The sequence below is a fragment of the Rhipicephalus sanguineus genome, chromosome 8 (genome assembly GCF_013339695.2).
Source record: "Rhipicephalus sanguineus isolate Rsan-2018 chromosome 8, BIME_Rsan_1.4, whole genome shotgun sequence".
Taxonomy (NCBI): domain Eukaryota; kingdom Metazoa; phylum Arthropoda; class Arachnida; order Ixodida; family Ixodidae; genus Rhipicephalus; species Rhipicephalus sanguineus.
Genome location: NC_051183.1, coordinates 87,621,856 through 87,645,205, shown reverse-complemented (window position 1 = coordinate 87,645,205; position 23,350 = coordinate 87,621,856). Strand labels below are relative to the sequence as shown.

The 23,350-nt window shown below is 45.3% G+C and overlaps 1 protein-coding gene across 5 annotated transcripts in view; it reads right to left on the bottom strand.

The window, feature by feature from the left end:
• LOC119402197 (synaptotagmin-2) overlaps window positions 1–23,350 on the bottom strand; it is a 318,421-nt gene that overhangs the window by 57,402 nt on the left and 237,669 nt on the right. Inside the window, exon 1 of one of the 5 annotated variants that reach the window (XM_037669313.2) lies at window positions 20,160–20,236. The exons of the other annotated variants lie outside the window; for them this stretch is intronic. The gene's annotated coding sequence lies outside the window, so the exon portion shown is untranslated. Of the gene's footprint in view, window positions 1–20,159; window positions 20,237–23,350 lie in introns of those variants that run through there. 5 annotated transcript variants of the gene reach the window in all.

Genomic DNA, 23,350 nt, shown 5'->3' with positions numbered 1-23,350 from the left:
AAAAAAAAAAGCTTGCAGTCGAAACGACGCTACCTGTCCCCACTATAGGCTCAGACATAGGACCTCGACCGTAGCACAGCGAGCCTTCTCGTTTCCATAACAACGGCGCCTCGATCTCAGGGGAGAAATAACGAGAGAGAACAGAGATAAGAGCGGGAACACGAGAACGATGTCGGTGTGGACATGGGACGAAAGCAAGTGCCGGATTTGGTGTGCTGTTGCATAAAGCGGCAAGCTGGTGGCTTTCGATCGACACAGGCAAGCGTCGACGCTCCCTTGTTACGTAAGATCCAATCTTCGAGCCCACGCGCCGACCAACCGCTGTGTTTCGATAACCCTTATAGCTGAAGGCGCTGAGTCGAATCTTAACGAGCAGTGTGAGCTCTTTCTTTTTTAGTTTTGTTTTTCTGAGCCGAATAACCAATATGCGTCCCATTTGAATAGACAAGGACCCCTGGCGAGATCATGCGGGCGATCTGGGTCTGACAGCGTGCGTTGAATGCGGCTGCGGGTGTTAGTACGACTGGTTCGACCCACTTCTTGCGTGGCTGCGGTTAGAGATAGCCAGCTGGTTTCTGATGCGACACGAAACCGTGAAGCGGAACTAGCGTTCGTGCTGCAATGCTTAAAGCTTCCCACTGTCATGAAGACGATTTCTTCTATTCCGAACTTTACGGCACTCCTGGTTCAGGCCGTCGTCGACCTCTTTTCAAATTGTAATATACCTTCGCCACTAATGCAGGAAGTAGTTCCACAAAGCTAGTCCGCGGACCGTTTCCTCGGTCTGTTTCGTGCAGCCAGTAGCTAAGCCAATCGCGCCAAAGCACAGTCGAATTGTGTTTGTAATCTAAGTAGAGAATTTCGCGAACGCTTCAAAAGATGGCGTCGTAGTGGCCGGGTGACTGCAGCCCAGCACAGTCATACATTAAAAATCGCTCCCAACCTTTCATCAACAAAAATAAACGAAGATATTAGGAGTGCTTATACGCAAAAGAAGCGCTTTTGTTAATAGAAGCAACATTAGCGCAATGGCCGTGAATTTAACGAAACTTGCAATATATTCGCAATTTTGGATTGGTAAAACCTGTCTTTCATTATCTAATAGCAACAGTCATATTTCGCGGTTTAATAACTCAGTGTTTTTTATTCAATTCTTTCGTGCACAGGCGATATCAACACGTGTAACATAAAGAAGAGAAAAACGTCATATGGGCAAAACTGATCGAACCTAAAAACACGGACAAATTCAACCCTGGAAGTGCTAGACAGCGCTCTTTCTAATATACACCCGTCGGTGGCACTAGTCAATCCTCTTGAGTATGCACATATACATATGCACATATACAAATATTCATGAAAAGGAAACAAACAGGGATGTTGTTATTGCGGTAACCCAATTGATAAGGCACTGTCAATGCCTAACAATATCAATCCAGTACACCAGGCCAGGAAAGCGTCCTGGACAAATCTCTGTACTGCGGAAGCCTACGTGGAAGACAAAGTTCAGTTTCCAGAAGCTATCTATATGATGCGAGTAGCACTCATGTTTGCGCTATCCTAACGGGGTCTATTTCTACCCCAAACGTCTTACCTAGCACGGAATGGCAGGTCAGAGGCACAATACACAGGCCGGCCTATCGGCGTTTATATCATTGAACTCTCTCACTCTCTCTCTCTCTCGCTCTAGCACTTTTTATACATAAATTTCTACTTCCCATTTAGCGCGCTCGTGCGACCTTAAAATTCTCAGTGCAACAACCGAATATGTTCACAATAATCAATCAATCAATCATTTATTTAACGTGCCCAGGAACAACCGTAAGGTCTTTGTGCAGGCGCACGCAAAAAAAACAATAAAAATAAACTATACAATACAGACAGTCTTCAGAAATAAAAAGAGCAAATACACGTAGACAAAGAGAAATGAACACAAAAGGGGAGGAGTAAAATAAGACAACACGAGAAATATTGAAGGGGAATGAAAAATTAGATTGCATATATACAACTATGCGGAAAGGCGGAGAAGGGAAGACTTTGTACATTGTGCCATACTATGTCAAAACAGTGCAAAGCTCGGATAAAAACAATGATTGTGGACTATGAAAAATGTCAAGATCAAGAAAATTAACATTATAGAGACTTTGTATTCTGTGAACGGTAGAGTGTTGGAAGAAGCAGGCGGGTACATGAAACGGTCTGTTCTCTCTGGTTAACTTACGCGGAATTCGAAAATTAACACAATTGAGAAGTACAGGGCAGGATATGATACCGTGGACTAGCTTGTAAAGAAACAAGAGATCAGAACGATTTCGTCGGCAGTGAAGTGATGGCAATGATAATAATTCAGCAGTATTTGAACGAGATTTTTTAGCAAAGCGATGGTTATATATGCTAAGGAATTTTTTCTGGACTCGTTCAATGGTGTTACCGCTGGATCGAGCAATGCCATTCCATATCACGGACGCATACTCCAGTTGAGGAAGACATAGCGCGGTGTACAATTTTCGGAAGGGCATAGGAGAACGGAATTCTCTAGACAATCTGCAAACACAGCCTAGGGTGCGAAGACCCCGCAAAGCAACACGCTTAGCGTGAGCAGAAAAGTTTAACGTGCTATCAACAACAACACCAAGATCACTGATTTCATAAACCTTGCATAAGGACACAGAATTGACAGAGTATTGAAATGACACGCTAGATGTTTTGCGAGTGATAGACATGAATTTTGTCTTCGAGGCATTCAGAGAAAGGTTATTAGCGTTGCACCATTCGGAAAAAGAGCGCAAATCTGACTGCAGCAAGCGACAGTCGTTAACTGAATGAATTTCCTTAAAAATCTTGATGTCATCGGCATACAAGAGGAAAGAAGAATTACGAATGGCAAAAGAAACATCATTAACGTAAATTAAAAATAGGAGTGGGCCTAATACTGACCCTTGAGGGACCCCACTAGTCATTTTATACAAAGAAGACGTTTGGCCATTTACCGCTACATAACAATATCTATTGAGCAGATAGCTCTGCAGGAGATTCACAACCGACAAGTCAACATCAAATTGCGCAAGTTTAACCATAATCAGTGTGTGGCTGACTACGTCAAAAGCCTTGCTCAGGTCACAGTAGAGTACGTCAACCTGTCCTCTCTGAGAAATAGGTGTGGAGATCTGCGTCATGAAACTAGCAAGATTTGTGGTAGTTGAGCGGCCAGCGAGAAAACCATGTTGATTAGGAATCAATGAGCTTTTAACACTAAAAGACAATATTTTGTGAAGAGCCAGCTCGAAGATCTTTGATGTGGCACATAGTAGAGAAATCGGGCGATAATTAGAAACATCTGTTTTAGAGCCCGACTTAAATACTGGGAAAACACGAGCAGTTTTCCACATGCTAGGAAATGTGGAAGTGTCCAGGCAGTTATTAAATATCGTAGTCAGTACTGGGACAAATATACTACTATAAGCTTTTAGTATGGCGGAGGGGATGCCATCTGGGCCACATGATAAGGATGGTTTTAAGCACTTAATGCATTCGCAGATAAGATTTTCATCCAGCGACAAAGCACTGGGTGAGCGAACTGCCTTAGGCTGTCTGATGTCAGTGCTAGAGTCTGAGGCCTTATAAACGGATGAGAAATGTGCGGCAAAACAGTCAGCGACGGCATTCGCAGATAAGATTTTCATCCAGCGACAAAGCACTGGGTGAGCGAACTGCCTTAGGCTGTCTGATGTCAGTGCTAGAGTCTGAGGCCTTATAAACGGATGAGAAATGTGCGGCAAAACAGTCAGCGACGGCATGCACTTCTACCCCATTTGAGTCTAGTAGTCTGAAAGACTCTCCGCTTTTGCTGGACCGTTTACGTACATACTTCCAAAACTCAGCTGGCCTGTCAGAAGCGCTTTTTTCTAAGAATGCAATATACGAACTATGATCCCGTTTATATAGGCGTTTAGCGAGAGTTCGAAAAAAGCTGAACTCTTCCTTCCACTCGCTCGATGGAGAACATTTAGATTTCCTGTGTGCGCGATCTTTATGCTTCAGTGCACTGATAAGTTCAGATGAGAACCAGTGGGGATATTTACGTTGTTTATGTGTGTATTGGGGAATAAAATTACGCATGCTGCTCAGTACAAGCTCCGCAAACTGATCAACCTGGTCATCAACATTCGGTTTGTCAGTAACCTGTGACCAGTCAACGGTGGACAAGTGATGATAGAGGCCCGTGTAATCACCTCGCTTGAACGCAAATCTTGGAGATTTGTTTACGTAACTGCTATAGCTCGTTGTTTCGGCTGATGCAGATAATCTTACGTTAAGTGGTGGGTGGAATTTGTCCGGACGTACAAGAGAGATGTTGGAGCGGGAAACTTCAAGGGGTTGATCGTTTGACACACACAGGTCTAAGACGTTGCCACTGGAATTGACGACTGAATTATGTTGCACTAGGGAATTAAACGCCAGAAAGTCCAAGAGCAGGCTGCACTTTTTCTCTGTGAAATGATTGTAATGAGAAAAGGTAAGCGTGCTCCAGTCAATTCCAGGTGCATTGAAATCCCCAAGAACAATAATTCTGTGCCCACTATGAGAAGATATCACAAGTTCAATAGAAGACATGACATCGTGAAACGAGGCAGGGGAAATGCTGGGCGGTAAATAGAAGCATCCAATCAACAATTTTTCACGGCGCTCAAGGTTGATTTCTAGCCAGATCGATTCTTCGATAGTTTCTAGGTCTTTCCGTCTAACGGATTTCAGTGAATTGTCAATGGCAATCAGCACGCCACCGCCTTTCTGTTTGGTTTCACTGAAATCTCGGTCACGGCGGAAGGTGGTGTAGGTCGGGGGAAAAAAGTCCGATGAGGGAATTTCAGTGCCGAGCCAGGTTTCAGAGATAGCAATAATAGGAAAAGCAGACGAAAGAACATTAGAGAAAAACTCGAGTGTCTTGGTACGCAGACCCCGAGCATTTTGGTAGAATATGTCTACGTCACACGGCACTTTGGATTCCAGTCACTATCTCAGAGGGATGAAGCATGTCATCGCGCAGCTCCCCACGAAATGGCTTGAAGAGGCATCCGAGGGGCCACATCGAAGGGTCATTCAGGCGTTGTAGTGTTTCCTCGTCAACTTCAATATAGAATGAAGAATATGACTGGAACTTTGTTTGAAGTCGCCGGCAGGAGATGGGAGACAGATCCAATGAAGCAATATGTTTCTTAATGTCAGCAGTAGTGGTGTCCGGGCTCAGCTTCGTAACAAAAATGGCCTTTGGCCATTGTGGCATTTGTGGCCGTTGAGCTACAGATATAGTGGATGTTTTCATAACTCCAAACGAGGCGGGTTTCTTCTTTCTTTCACCCTCAGTCACCGCTGCAGAAGAGGCTGTCACAGGCGTCACACTGACACGCTCCGACGTGTCTACGTCAGCTGGCGGCGAAGTCGAAGATGAAAGAATTTTGGAGAGGGGTTGTTCGGAGAACGCAGGTTGCTTGGAGGTCACAGACGGGTCAACGGTCACATGCGCTGGGGGTTTCACAGGTGCCTTCACTGCCACGGCGGCCGTGCGGCGCGTCAGCTCCTCACGCAGGAAGCGGACCTCTGCACGAAGGGAGGCGACCACGCGAGCTTGTTGTTCAACACCGCGGGAATGATCCTTACGGAGCCGCTCGTTGTCTTCGCGTAGTTGGGATACCTCGTCGCTGAGGAACGAGATTCCCTCCAATGCGTCGAGGAGGAGGCGGCGCAGCCCGGCGAGTTCGTCACCCGGAGGGGTACACGTGGAGAGGGAACCGGTTTGAGAACTGCAATGCTCACCGCTGCACCCCGACGAGTTGCTTTCGCTAGGCTTACCAGAAGCACGGCTCAGATCACATAAATTGCAGCAAAATGAGCGCGATCCAGACTTCAGGAGTTGCAGCTCTTCATCAGGCCAGGTTACACATTTCGCATGAACGCGTTTAATAATAAAAGGGAGCCAGTGCAAAGATGGCGTGACCTCAGCCAGGTATTCAGGAAGCGTTGCAAGCTTCAGCAGTGCTAGTGCGTCCTATCGCGGGCAGGCCCAAACGAGTCGTCCGACCCAGAAACCGCTTTTTTTTTGTGATGCATAGAAGTCAGTAAGCACAAAAGACGGTAGCCAAGCCATGAAAGCGTGCAAAGACATTAGGTCACTTAGCATCTCGTAGAGACATCGCCGAGGTAAACATTGTGAAAGCGATTAAAGACGCTTCATCAAAGCCCAGGAACTGCGCTCTCATCTAGCATTTCGCCAGAATGTTTCATTTTCATTCTTTTTTCTTCATTTTTAATGTTATCATACAAGCGCAACTTTTAAATAACAGAGTTTCAGAGCGGTGACGCACTGCGCGAGGATGCCGCTTTGATCTTTGTAGCCAGCAAATATTATGGGCGCTGACATTCAGCGGCTGTTCGTAAACTCACCGCTTACGTCCGCATTGCGGTTTGGGAGAACGGTTTTGAAGAAAACCGAGAGCGTTCATGTGCTACATAAAAAAAAATGAAATTTGAAAGGCCAGCGGAACTCTTAGACGTCAGTCCCTCTTAATTAAAAAAAATAGAGAATGAAACGAGAGCTAAAAATGAAAAAAAGAATGTTTATTGTTTTTTTTTTACATGTTTAGTCCTGTTACAGCGTTCTGGAAGAGCAATAGATTTTGAAAACTGTCACGTGCCTTAGCCTGAGTCAGCATAGTCAACTAGAGTATCTAATACACGTGGATGAGTTTTCGCGGTAGGCGGACTGCGGCAGATATGGAGACATCCTTTTCGAGCGTGCGAATTCAATTTTGTTTATGCTACACTGCAAAATCCTTTGTAGTACGAAAGTAGAGAAGAAATTCTAACACCAAGGTGGTAACACGCTTCTGGCAGCGTAAGTCACCTTTAGAATTTCTGTCATGAGTTATTCCCACGTGTTTCACTCGTAAGCAAAGATGCTTAAGTGATGCGTAAGCGTATTATTTTATTGTAAGTTGTGAGCTTTGTTAGAACGTTGTTTGCCAGCGGTATCGGCATGCCGTCTCTGACATTCATCGTAGCGTTCGTCAGCGCCTAGAACGGCCCTAAAGAAGGCGCATCCCACGAACACCTAAACGCGAGTTCGGCACTAAATTTCTGCGACGTCAAAAATTGTCCTTGTGTGTAATTTGCTCCATGTCGGCTTCATCATCTTGTCCTACAAATAGCTTTTATTCCTCCTGCCCGAAATTCAACGAAGCGTTCACAGAAAGCGTTTTCTTTTTGCCCTCATTTGACACTGCGACTCGAACGCTTTCATAGGTTTCAAAAAGATTCACCTATAGTCGGATACAACTTAAGACGTCCGCAGAGGACCCACCCAGACGATCGAAGCGCTGCAGCCGTTCATGCACTCGGGTCCCGCTCATGCACTCGGCAATGATCTCCGAAGGCGGGGCTACACTGTAAACCACTTTACACCCGTATGGGTGTAACTTGGTGTCTATAACTCACACCCCTACACCCCAAAAAATAGGTGTACCAAGCAGGATTACACCTATACAATGGGTGTAATTTCAAACTTTCACCCAATGGGTGTGGTTGGGTGTAAAAGCATATTACACCCAAATGAAAAAAAAGGGTGTAGGGTGTAAAAGCACATTACACCCAAACGAGAAAAAGGGCGTTAGGGTGTTTATGCACAATTACACCCAAACACCCAGGCAAAATTTTCCATAATTCGAGTGGTTCCCCCCTCCCAGTTGGCTCCCATTGAAACGCTAGAAAGCTTACCCTTTAGCCAGTCCTTTCAAGGGCGCATGACCTATTATAGTGGCTCCTGCCACAGAAGGAAAATGCTGGCAGCAGCACTGATTTTATGGTGCATATGAAGCACGGCATATATGGCCCTTACATATACAGTGCAATCGTGACTGAATGCAGTCATTACCTAAAATGTGTGGACACATACTGCAAGATGTTCACACAGTTATCCAATAGTACAAAATAAAGTCAAGCTTTTATAAACACAAAGCTCGTACATCCGAGACAAATTCTACGGTATTCAATGACCTTTCTCGAGTGTGCGGAGCGGCATCGCGTATGCCGCCAAACAAGGAGCACAAATGACATGGAGCACAAATGACCAAGGCGTTTGTGTCAAAATATGAAGCAAGGGCGTTATTTCCACTTCATAATGAGGAATTCAATTTAACATGCTTCTTTGTAACACAGGCGTATAGTGCAGTATGGGTCTTAGAACAAGCTACACCCGTGCGAGTGGCGTGTAATAGATGAAACCGCCCTCGAAAAGGTAGCAGTTACAGGGAGAAGCACAAATGAACCTTCTTCCCTGTCAGCCCCCTTGGGGCACTACAGACACCTGGTCCCTTTGGGCGCACCCCAGAATGAATTTTCCCTCTGTAGTTGCCCTTCCCAAGCAGGGAAATATTGGTGCCACTTCTTATACCTGCACTTATGCAGTTGATAAAACAAGGTGCCATCGTCTTAAATGGGCTGCATAACATCAGTGTATGTGTTTGAAATCAACTGGAACACACAAGGTACGGTCTGGTCGTTCTCCTGTTAAAGAGATGTGGATTGATAAAGTTTCAAAATTCCAGCAGTGCCCACACCATTGTTCCTGTTGTCTACTTTCTTAGTAGCGTAAACACTGTCATCACACAGCTGTAGCTGATACACGAGCAGGGTATCAATGCTCCGTGACAACTCACGCAACATTTTAAGGACTCAGAATGTCGTTTTCCACAGCAGGCCTCCATATTATCTCTTTTCTGGGAAAGTACATGAGTGAAGTAGAAAACTGTGCACATTGCTGGAATTATGAAATATTTCCCACTTTCTCAAAAGCAATGGATTGTGGCTCCAACACAAAAAAGTGAGCAATCGGGCCATGACGCGCACGTTGCAGCGCATGCTGAATGCGGTAATATGCAGGAAATGCATGGGAATAGAGACGTTATGACCACGACAGCCCTGCAGAAGCATTACCTACATAACAACAGTTCAATCAAATTTTACACGGGCATGTTCAGAGAAATTTAAAGATTATCCCTTTCCAAGCAAAGACAACAGAATCATTGGTAATTGAATAAAACGAGTATTTATTTCCTTTAAAAATATTGACAAAACTTAAAGCTTGTCATATAGCTCAAAAATAAATTTTAAAACAATATTCGATACAATGATTTCACTGACAAAGTACTGGCAGTTTTGTTAAGCAAAAGTTTCAATAGCAAAAGATCTCAATTATTAAAATTACTGCAAAAAAGTCACAAACTCCTTTGAATATAAAAACTAAGCCAATAACCACAAAGTGGAATGACCTGTGAGAACATGTTGAAATCGGCAGAGACAATATGACTTGTATTAAAATGTCACAAGAAAATGAGCAAGAAATTGAAATGAAATACTAGTACCGCTATAGTATTCGTTTCTGTATAATGTAAAACAAATAACTACTCGTTACCATATGAAAATATAACTTTATGGCTTAAGCTCGAGTTAATCACAGGTGGCGACATACTTTAAGCAGAAGCTAAGGCCTATTTTCTAGGCTTTCTTGAAAATGTTCAGGAGCTTTACTACTTCTGTCCTCGGAGTGATTACCCACTGGCCAAGAAGGAGCCATTCAACAGCGACGAGAACGTTGAACGCCTTGTGATGGCAGTCAATATTGAACAGCCAATGTGCTGCCATGAGTGCAGCTACTCATTCGTCGGCATTGGACCCACTGAAGAGCAGTTCTTTGTCCACATGGAGGAAAAGCTTGCTTGCATAGGGAAGATCGGGGCCATCGTACACAATGCAAGGTGTTATTGGAACGCTCGCTCCCTGCATGATAAAAATAAAAAGATCATTGTCTGGAAAGCGCTACGCAGAGTTCAATTATTTGTTTCAGTAAATAACAGTTTCTGTACCGTGTGCTATCGTGAGTAATATGAGCTCGAACATGAGAGTACGTGGAAGATAGCCTTAAAACTGAGATAGGGTGATACGGGGATGGCGCTGCCGAAACTGGAGGGGAGAGGGGGGGCGCTGTTCCGTTGACTGTTGGTACTCCCGCCTCGCTAGCGTTGCTGCGAGATGTCGGCTGATCGCGTGCCAATGACCGCTAGCAATGATAACAAATAAATAAATGAGGCGCAGCAAAATCCTCAGCCGACACCACAGAGATACCGATGCGCAAGCATGGCCTGCGCATCGTGGCAGGCTACGTCACAGCCGATATCTCAGCAGCTACCTAGTCTGATGTGGCTGTTCGCGTTGATGGGAATTCATATCACCGCTAGCGGCCACTGACACTCTCTAAGATGCTGTTTCGCATCAACGATATCGAAGCGGGAGGGTCAACAGCTAGTGAAAGCGCGGCGCCCTTTCCGCTTTGTTTCCGACAGCCGCCGCTGCGAATCAGCCGACGTAAGGTTCAAGGCTGTTCGCCACGCGCTCGCGTGTTCGAGCTCATATTGTTCACGATAGTACCATCCAAAAATGAAGCTCATAACATGGCCCATATGGAACTGGAGAGAATTAACAGCTTTTCTACGTGCAATTAGCTTGTTTGGGGAAGAGAAAGTACTATTTGACAAATATCATCCGCATTTTTAAAGAAAAAGGAGCATTCTTTAGTGGCATGAAGGATTCCTGCACAGCGATAAAAAGCATATCAAACAAAACTCTGCACAAGGACTTCTCTTCAAGGCTGCAAGTTGCAGCCTTGAATGTCTTATAAATCTTATAATCAAATGTCTTATAAATCATTACGCTTGTCTTTTACCAAATAATATCATTGGAGGTGGTCGTACAAACTGTGTTTTTTAATGTTTGTACACGTAAAAGTATTTAGCGAAGTTACAACGCCAAAGCGAGGCGAGGCGCATATAACTCTTAATAACTACAACAAAATAATGAAAGCTAGACATAATGGAAACAAATAGAATAAAATAAATTGTGCTCGAACGCGGGCACTCGGGCGTACGCACGAAGGGGGGGGGGAGTGCACCCCCCTAGTCAATTCAGACAGAGGGGGGGGGGCGCAAAGTCTGCCCCCATACTTTGACTTTTTAGTAAGGCGGGGGGAGGGGGGCAGCGATTAACCTTCCTACTTCCCTCCCCCCTGATGGGGATCCCTGCACACGTCTAAGTGCACACTGATGCTCGAACTAGCGCTTGCACAGTTCAGGTAGATAAGGCGATTCGGCCACACACAGACATGAAAAATTCATTCGAACACAAGTCAAGTTTAACGAACGGCTCCCCGTGCACGGGTGCCGGCATTATCAGGAAACCTATGTTACAGATGAATTAAAACGTCGGTACGAATTTAACGAAACGGAATGTATTAGCACCTAGGCGAGCTTCGCGCGGCGTACCTAAAACGAAGCAACATGTTGCGTTAAAATGACTCACACGCAACAACCCGAGCATCACGGTAGTTTTAGCGCACAAAACGAACACGGACGGAAAAGAACAACGCGGACACCACGTCGTTGTTTTCTGTCCTGTTTTTTTTTTTTTTTTCTTGTGCGAAAAAAATGCACTTGAATTACCAACAGGCCGAAGCATACGCTCCTTAAACACGCTTGACGCTTAGAGGTAACAGGCGCCGTCACAACCCAACTATTCTTAAATCAAAATAGTGGTTCATCGAGAGCGGGGCCCCCTTCCAACACCACCGCCGACAGGAGGGCACCGCCACAACTGCGTTCAAATCCCCCTCCGAATCACAGCCGCGCATGCGCACATTGCTTTCAACACCAAACAAAGCAAAGCTTGCCCGCGCCTAATGTCACACAACTTTGCCTTCATCCCGATGAAACAATACACTCACATATGCTCGCTACGTTAACAAATGCTCACCGATCGTCAACCAGTTAAGAAAAGCTTAGTTAACGGCATTAGATCGCGTTCTCGGAGTTAACAAAGCGCTGGCCGTAGCAACGTGATAGTGGTACATACCGTTTCAGTTCGAGTGCTCCACGATATGAAGCTGCAGGTCTCCCTTTGAGTATAGTGCATCTTCGTAATAAGCAGCACTGGCAGAAGGTAAAGGACGAGCACACAGCGCACGCACACTTCAAACAACCGAAAACACCGACTGCAAAACTCGACCGATCGGGAGGCGATGCACAACACACGCAGAAAACGATGGAGTCCGGCGGCGTGTCTGAGCGCGTTGCTTAAGTCACGTGGTGATAGAGCTGTTCCGCGCGCTGCGCACGCGCGGCGGCGGCGGCTGCGCCGGCGAGGAGGTGGCGCCCCGGCCGTTGTTGGGTCGCGTGGGCGCAGCTTTCTTTCTGCGGCAGTGTTATGTTTTGTTATGCTTTACACAGTGTATTCGAATCGCAGTAAGCATTGCGACGACACAGTAAGGGCTGCTTGACTACAAGCAGGGCTTAAAGTCTCCCTTCACTGGAGGGGGGCCCTCACAAAGCGGCAATATATGTATATATATAATCTCAAAGAAAAGATCGCCTAGCAGCGATCTTTTCGCCGCTAAACTGTGCTGCTGTGGTCTCAGCGGCTCTGCTACGCGCAGATCGTGGCTTGTTGGAACGCGGTGCGAGCTGTCATAGCGAAGAATAAACGCAGGATTTCTCAATATATCGGTCAAGATCCACTTTCGCGGTCGTAATATCCAGTTTTGGCAAAAATGTGATGGTATTAAACTCATGAAAATGCATTATTTTCAAGGGATGTTGGCAGGAAATAAAAACGAAAACGTATTAGGCTAAAAACGTATTATGCAGAATCGTGTCAACGAGATTTCACTGTATATGTATGCTATAGATTAAGCGTTAGGAGAGGTGTTTTCGATGATCACAGAGCAGTGAAGCTAACTGTCTCTAAACTGAACAAATGCTTATGAATGCTAAACAAATACATATATTATTCCGAATGTATTTCGGGCATTCATTCAACGTGTAAATCCAATCAAGCAATAAATGAAATTATTTTGGAAATGATTTCTCAAAAATAAATCTGGATGTAAAGGCTTAAATATATGTGAGCTCAAATAAGTAACATCAGTTGACTTACTGCATTCAGAACCTCAGGCACGACAATACTATATTTTATTTTCACTACCACTTGCCTAATAAAGTAGGCAAAATACGTGCGTCTTTGCAATTACAGCAGGACTTGTGATGCTCAACTAAAAGAATAAAAATTGAGTGGCAAGCTTAGCAGACCAAGGTGAACCATTACTGATTCACGAGCAGGTAGCTTCACACTCAGGTGCCTCGTGAAACAGTATCCTGTGCCAAGACGCTCTGTCGAACAGGGTAGTGACCCGTGGTTTCAGGAGGCGTTGCCCGTGGTGTTCAATGTCTCAGTTAATTGTATTCAGCAGTACAACGATACCTGTTTACACCTATGGGTCAATTCACTGCGTGAATTGACCCATAGGTGTAAAATCCAAAGAACACCCATGGGTGTTTAACAGAACATACACCCATTGTACACCCAAAAATGAAAAAAGGGTGTGCGAAGGGTGTGCAAAGAAGACATTACACCCTTTCGGATAATATTGACAGAAAAAAGGGTGTACGATAGGTGTTTTATTGCAAATACACCTATAAGGGTGTGAAACGGTTTGCAGTGTACCGGCCGTCCGGCTCATGACGTCAGTCTGGAGTGTGCGTCCATTGGTGCAGGCTTGTGTGCATCGGCCTTTAAAGAGGAAATGCCGCGGACTTCAAAAGTTGCATCCGATTATAGTGCCAGCGTGGGTACTTAGCCCTGTGGTTAAGACATAAGCCTTCGGAGATTTGGGGCCTCAGTTCGAAAGACAGTACCGCCAAGTTCTGTTTCATTTTCATTCTGCTTTATACATGTTTTTTTTCTTATGATCATCTTATGATCATGTTACGTGACAGATTGACGGATGTACAGTGTTCTCGTTGAGTCGGCATACAAATGCTTACCCATTTAGAAGCGCGATCTTCATTTCCTTCTTTGGTGTAGGTCGTGGGCACATTGCATGCTAACCTGAAGACGTCAACCACGAAGGCAAATTTATGACTAGCTATGTACTAACAAGACTTGAAGTGTATCGGTGAGCTTTAAAAACTTGCATTAGCCACCGTCATTGATGCGCTCAAGGCAGCGCAAGTAGTTGTCGGGGACTTGATGACATTTTACAAAATTACTGCTTCTACTCCCTCTAAGTAAAGAAACGAGTAATATCTAACGCTACAAGCAACTGCCTCCAGTGATTGGTTGAATACGTGTGGTACATCGCTGCGTTTAGCAAAATAACAAAATTCGCCTCAACTTGGGCGTTCGCTGGAAGCTTCATAAACTTCGTACTAGGAGCTTCCAATATAAAATGCTTCAAAAGAGCACGACCATTGAGTACGTACAGCGCTACGCACCACAGCAAATCTTAAGCATCTTCCGAACCAATTTTCATGGAAATGGTAGCAAAAAGCATATTCACTCCTCGAAGGCACACTAACAGCCCTACTAAATTATGGCATAAAAAAAAGAACGTGAGACTGTCCTTAAAGATGTCTTTGAAGAAACCGTTGAGGGTCAAAATGTACATACTGTTTGGCCACAAAAATTAGTTTTCAACGCCAGAGGCAATATCAAATAATGAGAATAAAATTGATGGCGGTTTCCTATTTTGATGTGTTTAAAACACGAGCAGAGAATGTCTCACATAGGCAGTTTGGTCAGGTGCCTTTTGCGGTCATAATGTTCGCGCGGCCTTTTCGAGTACTTAGTTCCTGCCGGAACTACGTAGCTCCCCTCAGGGACCCTCCATGAGGCTTTCGTGGTGTGACTTTTCACTTAAACCGCGATTCGCGAACTTCCCACGCACGCTTTTACTCGCACTTAGAGCGTACGACGCGCGGGTGAAGGGGGAGAGGGGGGATGTTACCGCTCTTAGACTTTATACAGAACCTCACGGTAACAGCGGCTGCAGAAATGTGCCTGGAATATCCGTATAATTGCTACTGCAATATTACGCCGCGGCTAGTACAGGTCACCATGGCATATCTGGCCAAGAAAATATGTAGGCCCATTTTTACGCGGATAAGTACGGCACACAGTGTTGGATGCCACAGAAATGTAGCTGCGGCTGACAGCGGCGCTCTTCCGTTGTTCCCTTACTTGCATCATATGGCATCCTTGTGCATTAAAGGGACACTAAAGGCAAATAACAATTTATGTCAGAGTGAAAACTCAATGTATGGCAACGTTTAAAACGGCAATATTATGAACAGCAGTGCCCTACGTACCGAGAAATTAAGGAAAATTGGGGGACCCTTAAGCTTCGCCTTTAAGAGTTGAACGCGATAGCGAAATCCGGCCCCTAGTGCGTACTTCAATCACTAAGTGCATACTTATTAATGTGTATTGTTACACTCACACACGCACGCACGCACGCGAATTTTACAGGCTTTCGATATAAAGCAAGAGTCGCATGGCCTCCAAGATATACGCCGCGCGCCGGCCCTCTCGGATGCCATGAAAAAGTCGAGACATATTTCTCACAATGCCTCAGAGATGGCAGCACATTATCTAGCGTTTGCTGCGTTGGCTTGATATGTTTTCCTCTAGATGGACATAGTTGTCCATTTTTAGAGCTGTTTGAAAGTTCGTGTGTGTATCTAGCGGCGATGGCTGCACTATCCCGGCGTTTTTCGACGTAGTTTGATGGCCTCGCGAATGCGCCTACTGTATGGGCTCGTTTTCGTCGTGACACCTGCCGAACAAAATGCGTTAAGGAGACTCCTTCTACTACATGGCATTTATGTAGTGTTTTTGTCCGAAGCAGCTGCAAGCAACATCCTGGCTTTGTGGTAAGACACCTGCTTGCCACGCGAGCGGCCTGGGTTCGATCCTCATTGGGACCGAAGATTTTATCGTTTGTTTTATTTGCTACTTTCTCGATTTTTCGCTCACGGATGATTTTTCGCTCACAACCAACGGTGCCGACGCCGACAGCGGAATTTCTTCGACACGAGCTCTCTAACGCTGTCGCGTTAAAATGTATCACACGATGATCCCCACGAGCGGGACAGGTTTGAAATGATCCCGATGACGTGAGAGAGTCCCACTACAATTAATCACTCGTAATCAAACTAGCTGCAATAAAAAAAGAACCTTCTGTGCATCGAGAGACGTAATAAAATGCTGCTTGTTCGTTTCTGTTTGATACATGGAAAAAAAGAACCTCTTTGCCGTTGCCATGGGGAACGGCGCGCGTGGTTCAAAGGTTCCGTTTTCGCCGAACTGCGCTTCGCCCGGCGCCCTGCTTTGCTCACGCGGTTCGCGTCTCAGTGGTAGTTTCGGCATCGCGTACTCCCGCATGTGTTTTGCGCGCTCGTGAAAGTTGCTCTGACAGAAAGTTCGACAAAATGCCGCATGCTTATGATGTTGCCGGATGCCCGAATGATGCACGCCGCCACTGCACGCCGCCGCGCAGTAAAGGTGGGCAGCGTTGGCCACGGCAACAGTTACGTGAGGAATACCGCTTTCAGGCGGGTGATTTGAAGTGCGCTAATGCGATGCGGACCACTAAAACGTGATTTTATTTCAAAATAAGCACTTCCTTGGCACAAACGTAGCACTGCGAGGTTTCTGGACCGCTATTTCAGCAATCCACGTCCACCTAATATTTGCCTTTAGTGTCCCTTTAACAACGCATCAAGCTTCAAACGGGAAACAGCTGACGCCAGGAATTCCTTTCGCAATACGCAGTCGTGCGTGGAACTCTTTGGGATGATGCCCCCCCCCGCAGAAATGTTTCAGCGACAGATAATTACGAGGTGCGCCGCTAGAATACGGAGAGGCAACGCGTATAGTGTTGGAAAATATATTGCGTACTCCTGAAACATTCCAGAGCACTACTAACGAAGAAGCGATCACTGATGCATACATAGCGTTCCAGGCAATTTCGAAGCTGTATGAAGCCGTGCTGCGTCTGAGTAATGTGACAGCAACCGCTCTGGAATCACTCATTTCCAGCACAACTAATCTGGTAACACACGACTACATTTAGTGCCGCGGCACCCTAACTATATGATGGACTTGAAGCATTCTGGGCTATGCTCATTATAGGAACGAAAAAAAAAAACAAAAACAAAGGGAAGATCGTCATGCACTCGTTCACTGCAATCTTTTAAACATAACGTGAAAAACATACTGTTAAACAAGACTTTTGTTCATCTGTAATAAATTTATTTTCATCATCACTTCTTTATTTTGTATTCCTACTTATGCGTATTTTTTGGCTTTGTATAATGTTGTTCTGGTAAATTAACTTTTTCTATTTCACTATTCATTGTTCTCTACTGAATGCATTTTACAGCGAAAGCTGTTATGAGATCATTTCACCGGCCGTTTTTGGCGCCGTAGTTGTCCGCCGCCGCCGCCGCCGCCGCCGGTGTCCGTAACCAGTATCGATCGAAATAAGAAAAAAAACTAAATAGAAAAAAATTCCAGGATGGAACGAGGTTCGAACGTGGGCCCTCTGCGTGGGAGCCCAGTATTCAACCTCTGAGCCATGCCGGAGCTTGAAACTGCTTTGGAAAAAGGTCCTATACAGGCTTCATGTCGGGAAGGAACCATATTAGCATATGCAATATAGCGTGGTAGAAGAGTAAAATAAGCACCAAGCGTCGCACAACGCGAATTCTGTAACCAGGCGTCACAGAATGCGAATTGCGCAACGAGTAGGTTGTGAAATGCTTCCAACCCATTACAAAGATCTTGCCATAATGCTTCGTCGTCACCAGGCACAGCATCAACAAAGTGCGCATAATGCCTTACATGCGTTTAGCAGGTGCCACGGATCACCGTAAAATGACCAAAAATGGCACAGTGCCTGCTGCCCTACTTTCAAAAATTAGAATGATTTAGAGCGTAGTGGGTTCCTCGCAAGTGCACTTGTATTGGTTGCCAAGGAAGCCTATAAGCGCAGATTCATTTCCTCGGGGTCTCAGTAAAATTACAATGCTTTATAGCGTAGTGGGTTCCTCGCAAGTGCACTTGGATTGATTGCCAAGGAAGCCCATGAGCGCATGATCCATTTCTTCGGGGTCTCAGTAATGTTTCCCCCCCCCCTCCCGTCTCTCTCCCACGTCAACGTATGTTATGCAGCATGACGGGAGAGGGAAATAGCGAGCGGGAGTCACCCAATGCAAATTACATAACTGGTGGGCCGTTTAAAACTTCCAACCCATTACAAAGGGCTGAGCCATAATTCTTCATCGTCATCAGTCGTCGCGTCAACAAAGTGCACATAATGCCTTACAGACGTGCAGCTGGTGTCTCGCTTCTCCGCAGAATGACGAATAATGGCTTAGTAGGTGCTTCCCAACTTCACAAAAATTGTGATTTATGGCGTAGTGGGTACCTTTCTTGTCTACTTGTATTGTAGCCCCAAGAGAGCTTAACGGGCTCTAGAAACGCCGCTCTTCCAGCTTTCGCTGTGACTGTGCTGCGGTTTCAGCGCAGGCCTGGCGTTTTTTAATTTTTCGTGCTGCTACTTACATTTTATGTACCCTACTAATGATAGGAGATTCTACTGACAACTTCTCACTTTGGAACCTCCTGATGCTGTATGCATTATGTAAGCCCGTTTTTTGAACTCAATAACAACGAATAAACTTGAACTTATCTGTAGGCATAAGCTACAAAGGAAATCAATAAGCATTACACAGAAATAAATGTTTCTAGTTAAAAAAAAAAAAAGCTCGTAGATTCGCCGCAAAGGCAAGGCAGTATAATCGGACAGTAACAAATCGAATTGTTGCACCAAGAAAGGCTAGGAGCTGATTCCTCTAGCATCCCACATTGTGTAACTCAACAAAACGCTGGCGTAAAAGAACGTGGCCGCTACAGCGAGTGAAGCGACCTGCGTGCTCTCTATCGCTTCAACGCCAACAATGATGACAACGCAGCACGTACAAAAGTATGAGCCCTCTGCTGATCCCTATGAAGATATGCCGAACGCGACCTCGCACGGCCGATGAAAGTACGCAGTTTTTGCCAGAGCCACGCAGTTAAACTTTCGGGAACCTCACAGGCTTTTCGTGCGGTGGAAGACGGCTGCCGCGTTTCCCCTCCGCTTCGACCGCGATCTTCGGCTGCCCTCGCACGCTTTCGCTCGCACATAAAACATAAGACGCGCGGGGTGACGCTATTGCCCTTGCACTTCATACGGAACAGCACGGCGACGCCGACGCCGACGGTAGCGGCCAAGATACGCCTTGAGTGTCTATCTAATTGCTACCGCCGTAAATATTTTTTTTCTGGTCTGCGATTTGCGCTCGGGGCTAACATCTTCCTGGTTCAGCCAAGAACCTAAGAATTCTATGAGCCAAGCAGAAGGCGAGCTGGTTGCAGTACCACGGCTAGTTTATGACCAGTTCGAAGAATACGCACTGAATACGACGCGCGAATTCTGCGGAAGTCCACGAGTTGTGGGAACGTTCGCAGTGGGAAAATGTTTTCATGGGGTTTCTAACACGAAGATACGAATGTACTCAACGCTGATTTCTCAGAAGAAAAGTTTCATAGTTGACGAAACTTGTATAAATTTATACTCTAGTTTTGCCCTAGCAGCGAGGGGTTATCAACGTTTTCCTCTCCTGAGCTTCCTCCCCTTCGCGGGCCTCCGAAGACGACAGCGATATTACAAGTGTCTTGAACGTCTGCCTCCCGCCAGTCCAGGAGGAACTGAGTTCGATGCTGAGTGCCACAGGGCATCCACCGGTCTCTCTAATGGGGAGAAAGGTGCTCAGGCCTCGCACTCGGTGTTGTGGGTAATCATTTCCTGAAGTGGTGGCCTTCCCTTTCTTCTAAATTATTTCAATGCACGTTCCCCTACCCCCAACAGATGCGCCGCGCTCGCTCATGTGTTCCTAAAATTATCGTTTTTTTTTCTGCTGAAACCACTACTGCTAATCCTGCAGAAGTGATTTGCGAAATGTTCATTCGAGTGCTCGCCTACGCAATGCTGCGGAAGACACAGAATTAGCGCAGTAAAAAAGCCTCACATCGTGCACTACTAAACGGGTGTTTTCTGGTAGCAGCGACGGTTCTTAATAAATAACACTACACACCTAATAAATATACCTTGTGAACGTAAGACTACACCAAACCAAGTGTTATTGGTGCATTTCATGAGTTTCCAGTATGGAACGTACCGTATTTCAGTCACGAAGTGAATGGCCGCGGTGCATGTATCGGATAGTGGAAGAAATGCTGCTCTCCGCCCGTTCGTCGGCAACTGCGCTCCGTGGTGTTTCTTTTCTAAATAACACCGTCAAGCCTGACACTTAAGGTCATACGGAAAAAAGTGATGACGAACCGCAGTTTTCTTGTTTATTGTGCCGATTCCTTATTTTTTTTTTCTTCATTCCTGACTTAATACATTCCACGGTGCTTTAACCTCTCTGACGAAAGCTGGTCTATCGGTATACGTAGCTTTCGTACTCTTGACATCTGTGTGCGAGTCGTAGCTTCAGTGGCATCGAATTCAAATTATAACAACAAAAAAAAACGCAACTTCTCGGATACGTTGACACCTATAGAAATTGAAAAGTTTCAGGACTGACGACGACGAAAATTAATTGGTGCTTACGTACACGAAACAACGCGCGTCATTGGTGAACTACGGGGGACGCGCATATTACTGGCACATGCTGTATACTCAGGGATCACGATATGTGTAAAAAAATGGTGAGTCATTACGGTATATGTACTGCGATGAAGCATCTCGAGAGATACGCAGAGTCACAAGATGAAGATATTTGTTTCTATATGCCGAATGGGTGTTGTTAGTATATCTGAAATCGATGGCTTCAAGTCGCTCGTTCACCGGCAATCGTAGTCGTTGGTTTGTGCTTTGACCGCAGGTGCAAAGGCGCACTGCTGCAGAACGCGCTTTGTTTTGATCAACTAATTTACGATGCGCCATCGTAAGCGACCGCCAATAACAACAGATCAGATTAAAGAAACTTTCGATCCGTACATTGTTCTAGCAAACTTCACAGCTGTATGAGTCGCATATGAACCCAACAGACCACAAAACCAAGGAAGGCAGAAAGGCATGGGGGACTTCACTTAGAGCTCTTAATTGATTTATAGTAATTATTAGCTACAAGCAATTCAAAGTTGTCGGAAGAAACAACTTGCATCTGGTGGGCCTTCTCGGTTTATTTCCCCTCTTTCGCTGAGAGCTCTGTATGGCGGAATTACGAAGGAAAAATATCAATTTTGTGAAATTGTCTTGGAGCAATTAGAGCAGTTGCGAACGTTGTGAAGATAGACATAAGCGAGCAGCCAACTGCGGCACAGATACTTGGACAATCTAATGCGAGAGGAAATTTTGTGAGATTACGATGAATTTAGGTGAAGGACGGCAGTAATAATGTGATAATGCCGGAAATATTTTGAAATTTCTGCAGTAAAAATAATGTCAATAACGACGGGGAACGCTACGTATAGTAAAATCTTTGAGGCCCTGCACTGCGGCGTTTCTCGAAGCAAAGACGTCTCTTAACATGTCACACTCTAACTAAAACTGCATAACGACCAAGCAAGCGCGCAAGCGCGTGATCGCTGACGAAATCTGCATAGTGTGACATGGCTAGTGCTTCCAACTTTAAGCGGTGGGAAATTTGAAATTCTGCAAGACGAGATGCAGGAGTCTGCAAAATGCTGCAGCAAAATTGAACAGACATAAGCTACATGTAAACATATTATGTATTAAACAATTTCATGCTCGAGATATGATTGAATTCATTTAAAACTGAACGAGCGATTGTCGCTAGGAATCACCTGATGCTTTGGACTTTCGTCTCTCAGAGAATGACGCCTCTGAGACGCCATGCACCGCCTCAATGATATTCCTGCGTCAGCAGTGTTGACCGGCCTTGACAAGTAGCCTAGGGCAATGGATGAAAGCGTTGGAGTCAGGTGTTTCATTCCTGTCCACAAAGCCGGAGCATCAGAATCTACAGCTGTCTTTTCTTGTTTGGAAAGAAGTGGTGCTCAGTCCCTGTCCCTGGTCCCTGCAACCATGTCTTTGCCACAAGCAGCCTTCAAGAGGACTGTTATTCTTCATACCGTAAAAACTAACCGCGTGGTAGGGCGAAAGTTTGTACTTTCTGAAGGGGCAATTCGGCAGCGGCGGCTGTAGCGTGGCCATATTTTCACAGCTGACGCCAAACGCCGAGGTTTTCACAGGCCGAAAAAAGAAGAATACAGGGGAGGTACACAAAATGCAGCAGGGCCTGTGCACCGCAGGTCGTGAAGCGGACCAACTTGACAACGACTACAAGCCCTAGCTTTCCCCGATTTCCACCCATCCCAAAATAAAAATACCTTCTAGGCCCAATGAAACTTGGCGGGTACCTGCAGGGCTCTAAAACTAGCCAAGCTACAAAAATGATAGTCAATGAATTCATAGCCAGTCCCGTAGCGCCAAGAAAGGGCACATAAAGTGCTTTTTTTTAGCAGGCGCGGTGTAATGAACTGTTTTTTTTTTTTTCAGGAACACGAATGTAACATTTCTTCAGGAAGTTATTTTGGGTCTCTAAATCTGGAATGTTCGAGTAGGAAATGAACTCAGAAGATATTTATACAAGTTCTTGCTGAAGAAAGAAGAATCAGAATATATCAGCGAAAGCACAGGAGCACCAAGAATTGGAAACAGAACGACAGGCCATAAGCGATGCAAACAAAGTTTCCAAGGCTGTCTCACCTTTGTTTAAAAATACAGACCGCAAATACGACACACTTGTGCAAGAACTACGAGAAATGTCGTTTCCAAGAAAACAAGAAAGCAATACCTTTGTTGATGAGCCTGCGAGTGAGCTCAGGCGATAGGAATCATTATAAGCAACTAGGAACAATGACATTACAGTCTTCGCTGCAAATGCCAACAAGAATACTGCTTTACCATTTGCCACTACTCAGTTCTTCGTGGCGTGCACTTCAATTATCGGTGGCATATAATCCACAGTACAAGGGTCCCTCGGACGAGGCAGCAGTCATTGATCCTCGCCCAAAGTCATTCTAGGTGCCTGTCAAGTGGCAACCAATGTCAGCCTAATGCTTCGAATAATGACTCACACGAATTGACTTCTCTTGAATTATATATATATATATATATATATATATATATATATATATATATATATATATATATATATATATATATATTGCATGAGCAAGTTTGCTTCGAACAAATGTCCACAACAGAGCTTGTAGCGACGACTGTACAATATGGCAAGCTAAGCCAGCGTCATTGTCAAAGCATCGTCTAGCAATTATCTCTTCCGGGTTAAAACAAAGATGTGCGGTATTGCACACATCAGCCACTCACTTTTAA